This window comes from Canis lupus, chromosome 34, assembly GCF_011100685.1.
Source record: "Canis lupus familiaris isolate Mischka breed German Shepherd chromosome 34, alternate assembly UU_Cfam_GSD_1.0, whole genome shotgun sequence".
Classification (NCBI taxonomy): Eukaryota; Metazoa; Chordata; class Mammalia; order Carnivora; family Canidae; genus Canis; species Canis lupus.
In genome coordinates, this window is record NC_049255.1 from 15,147,576 (window position 1) to 15,152,872 (window position 5,297).

Below are 5,297 nucleotides of genomic sequence, written 5' to 3' on the forward strand. Positions count from 1 at the left end.
TTTGCTTATTGGCCCAGAATACATATACAGAACATCTAGTTTTTAAAATATTCTTTAAGCTTTTATTTTGAGATCATTTCAACTTACAAAAAAGACTCGTAAAAAGTGGTATGAAGAATCCCTGTGGGGGCGCCTGGCTGGCTCAGGTGGTAGAACATGTAACTCTTGATCTCTGGGCTATAAGTTTGAACCCCATGTTGGGTGTAGAGATAACTTAAAAACAAAGTCTTTTTTGGGGGAGGGTACAGTATACTTTATTGATGGTATATGACAAGGTAGGGCTCCCCAAGCACCTCCCTTTCCTCGGGGTCTGGGATGTAAATTGGAGGTCAGGAGATTCTCAGTGTGTTGGGGGATTAAGTTGGGGCAGGGACTCCCCAACAGCTGAGGGCCTCTCTCTTCCTTTTGTTCTTGCTGGGGCTGGTGGTCCAGGAGGCTCTTACTCCTTGGAGGCCATGTGGACCATGAGGTCCACCAGCCGGTTGCTGTAGCTGAATTCATTTTCATACCAGGAAATGAGCTTGACAAAGTGGTCATTGAGGGCAATGCCAGCCCTGGTGTCGAAGGTGGAAGAGTGGGTGTCACTGTTGAAGTCGCAGGAGACAACCTGGTCCTCAGTGTAGCCCAGGATTCCCTTGAGGGGGTCCTCCGATGCTTGCTTCACCACCTTCTTGATGTCGTCATATTTGGCAGCTTTCTCCAGGCGGCAGGTCAGATTCACAACTGACACGTTGGGGGTGGGGACACGGAAGGCCATGCCAGTGAGCTTCCCATTCAGGTCAGGGATGACCTTGCCCACAGCCTTGGCGGCGCCAATGGAAGCAGGGATGATGCTCTGGGCAGCCCCTCGGCCGCATGCCACAGCTTCCCAGAGGGGCCATCCACTGTCTTCTGGGTGGCAGTGGTGGCATGGACGATGGTCATGAGGCCCTCCATGATGCCGAAGTGGTCATGGGTGACTTTGGCTAGAGGAGCCAAGCAGTTGGTGGTGCAGGAGGCATTGCTGACAATCTTGAGGGAGTTGTCATACTTCTCGTGGTTCACGCCCATCACAAACATGGGGGCATCAGCAGAAGGAGCAGAGATGATGACCCTCTTGGCCATGCCCTTCAAGTGAGCCCCAGCCTTCTCCATGATGGTGAAGACTCCAATGGACTCCACAACATATTCAGCACCAGCATCACCCCATTTGATGTTGGCGGGATCTCACTCCTGGAAGATGGAGATGGACTTCCCGTTGATGACAAGTTTCCTGTTCTCAGCCTTGACTGTGCCGTGGAATTGGCTGAGGGTAGAATCATACTGGAATATGTACACCACGTCGTCAAGGTCAATGAAGGGGTCATTGATGGTGACAATATCCACTTTGCCAGAGTTAAAAGCAGCCTTGGTGACCAGGTGCCCAATACGGCCAAATCTGTTCACTCCGACCTTCACCATCGTGTCTTGGGGACACAGCTGGCACTGCACCAGAAGATGCAGCTGTCTGTCCAGCAAGGAGGAGCACAGAGCCTAAAAACAAAGTCTTAAAAAAAAAAAAGAAGAATCCCAGTATATCCTTTACCCAGATTCACTAATTGCTAATATTTTGTCAAATCTGTTTTATTTCTTTCTCTTTAAAAAATGTATTTTTTCCAAACCATTCAAGAACAAACTCCAGGCCATTATGCCTCTTTATGCCTGAAAAATTTAAACATGTATCTCCTATGAAAAAAGACATTTTCTCACATAACCATGGTAATTGTAAACTCAGAACATTTAACATAAATTAAATTCTATTACTGATATTAAAATTTTAAAAATTATTTTAATAATGTCCTTCACAGAATTTGCCCCCAATACAGGATCCAGTCTAGTGTATTTACTTGTTGTGTGGTCTTGTTTTTTAACAGCCCCCAAAGTTTTCCCTAAGCCTTTGAGCATGGCCCCGTGAGTCAAGTTCAGGGGATGCCAATGTGTTTGTTGTGAGCCAGGGCATTGGACCATAAGCTCTAGACTGGGACCCCAGGCCTTGCCCTGCTCTTGACTTTGAAAGGTCACTAAGGCCTCAGTTTCTTCACCTGCCAGTGGGGAAGAAGGGAGAGCTAGACTAACAGGTCACAAATCCTCTTCAGCCCTTAAGACACCAAGATAAATAAATAAACAACAACAAAAAATCATTTTTCATAAGCTTTTTTTCTTTAAAAAAAATTGGGTAGGAAGAAACCTGCCTCCTTCAGAATCTGTCAGTTCTGAAAGGCTGCTAAATGATTTTATTTTCCGGATGTCTTACTTCTACGATGTTGTCTTTTCTTTGCCATTATCTTTTGCAAATGCTTGGTTGACAGTCTTTTTCATCTTAGGGGTATTTTGAACATAATATGACTGTTTATTTAATGTCTCATGCACTTCAGAAGATAATGACCAGAAGAAGGGACTGTTTACCTATTTTTTTTCAAGCATTATAGCTTACTCAGCTCCAGACTTTCCAGAGAGCCTACATTAATTTGTCTTTATTTTGTCAGTTTGGAGTTAGATTAGCACTTGTAAGCTTTTATTCTTTCTCTTCTGAAATCTGATGTGAATATGTCACCCAGATTCCTTGGCATTTACATTTATTTTACTTCCATGGGTTTCACCACCCAGACACAAATACTTGGCTGGGAAATCCATAAAGTGATTGCAAAGTTGTAAAATAGGGAGAATGACAGTTTAGCCATACGATTTCAAAGTAATTTTCATTTTCTTTTCGGGGCTACTGTTAATTACTGTTTTTAAAAAGTTTGTCGCAGATTTTAAGGTGGCAGGTATTTGTTTTTTCAAGTCATTTTCCCTATGGCAGTTGCATATAGATTTAAACGTGTACACCTTCGGTGAACACCTGCTGAGTACCTACTTTATTCAGGTACCGCATTGGTCCTTGGTGCGCAGGAGGGAATTGGGGCACTGAGTTTGGTGGGGGGAGACAGACATGAGCTCAAGTAATTTCAAAGGTAAGATAAGTGCTCTGCGAGGGGTACCGGCACGGAACAGTCTAGTACAAAAGAGGAGTGGTCACCTCTGCCAAGAAGAGTGTGGTGAGGCTATTCTTGGCAATCATTACCTTTGAGAACTTAATACTTGGCTTCCTAGATAATTTGTGAATTATTCCCTGCTGAATTTTTCTACTTCATCACCCCATTCGATACAAACCCGCTGAACTCTGAGCTCTTTGGAGGAAGCAGCTTTTTTGTATCTTCAGAGAAATCAGAGTGTCTAAGCTTGAAGCAGTGTGTATAGTAGGCCCACAATAAATATTTGCTGAAGTCAGAGCTGCATTGATGTTAATAGTCGCCTAATAGGGGCCACCCCATTTGGTATTGCCAAAATAGAGCTCTTTCCTCTGATGATTTCACATTAAGGAGGCACCTAGGGGGATCCCTGGGGGCCCAGCAGTTTAGCGCCTGCCTTCCGCCCAGGATGTGATCTTGGAGTCCCTGGATCAAGTTCTGCATCGGGCTCCCTGCGTGGAGCCTGCCTTCTCCCTCTGCCTCTCTCTCTCTCTCTCTCTCTGTGTCTCTCATGAATAAATAAATAAAATCTAAAAAAAAAAAAAAAAAAAAGACACAGCTAGACATGAAAGAAAGATTGAAAATGGACATAAGGAGGTGGCATTTTAGGCATCCCCGAAAGGCTATGAACCTTCTGATTTGGGAGAAAGCCAGGACATGCTAGAGGAGGGGAGGCTGATGTAGCCCAGACTTCTAGAATGTCTTTTTTTTTTTTTTTTAATTTTTATTTATTTATGATAGTCACAGAGAGAGAGAGAGGCGCAGAGACACAGGCAGCGGGAGAAGCAGGCTCCATGCACCGGGAGCCGACGTGGGATTCGATTCCGGGTCTCCAGGATCGCGCCCTGGGCCAGAGGCTGGCGCCAAACCGCTGCGCCACCCAGGGATCCCTAGAATGTCTTAAAGAGAGTCTTACTCCGTGAAGCATGGGAGGGAATGGATGTGGGGAAGCAGATACCGCAACACAGAAGCTCCTTTTATAAGGTGGGGGTTCCAGCAAAGTTTGAAAACTGTGTGGTGTTAATTCTACAAAAAAAATTTTTTTCTCTTTTTTGATTTGTGAGCAAGCAAATATTTTCTGTATATATCTGTGAGAGTGCCTACATTGAAAACTCTGCAAACTAAGCACTAAAAATTTGAAAAAATAATCTTGATAGGCTTAGAATGATGGGTTACAAACAAAATGTTTTTGGCCGAGCGGAGGATATGTGGTTAAACAGTAACAAGTGTGAAAAAGAGGGCTCTTTGGGTTGACCAAAGCTCCATGTGAATAAGCAGTGTGTTCAGGCTGTTGCCCAAAATGCTGATGTCATCCAGGCTATTAACAACATGGCATTACAGACATGTGGCCTAGTACCTTGAGGGAATAGTCATAAATGAACCCACAAATTTATCAGCAAAGATGTTCATTAGCTTTTTATTCTGAGTGAAAAATGGAAGTGAATTAAATGCCCAACAATAGGAGCTTAGAAGTAAATCATGATGCAGCATGAAGCTATGAAAATTTATTTGAAGAATAATTAGTAATATGGTAAATATTTTTATACTAATAAATTACACTTAAGGACATAAAAGCAGGAGGCTTTTGCCTAGAAAACTCTTCTCCAAATGGCAGAAACAAAGGAGAATTAACAGATGTAAAGTGCTCTGAGCAAGAAAGAATTTCTTCATCTGTTTGGGCTGCCTTAACAAAATACCACAGACGGGGTGGCTATAAACGATGAAACTTTTTTCTTACAGTTCCAGAGGTTGGAAGTCCAGGATCATGGTGCCATCATGGTTATAGGAGGCCCTCTTCCGGGTCACAGACTTCTCTTTGCATCCCCACATGGTAAAAGGGGCTAAGAATCTTCCTGGAGTCTCTTTTATAAGACACTAATTGCACTCCCAAGGGCTCCACCCTCATGATTTAAGCCCCCACCTGCTAATATCAGCATCCTTGTTGTTAGAATATCAATATAAGAGTTTTGCAGGAGGGGCACAAATATTCAAACAATAGAGAGGTTTATTGCAAAAGGTTCACGAGGACCTCAATGGATACTATGGATGGAAATTCCTATCCAAAATAAGGGTAGGCTTTAAAAAATTATTTTCTTTTAATCTCTAATTACAACATTATAACTGCAATAAAAATTGTTTAACAAAGGAGAAAAAAAAGAATCTCAATTGATTACCTTTAATTGCCTCAGTTGTTCAATTATCTTATTCTCTGCTGGTACTTGTCAGTTTGCAAACCTTCTTTTAGAGTTGCAGCCACGGTATGGTTCA

The 5,297-nt window shown here is 43.0% G+C and overlaps 1 pseudogene; it reads right to left on the bottom strand.

The window, feature by feature from the left end:
* Nucleotides 1-421: 421 nt before the first annotated feature.
* Nucleotides 422-1,440, bottom strand: LOC106558198 (annotated as a pseudogene).
* Nucleotides 1,441-5,297: the final 3,857 nt, after the last annotated feature.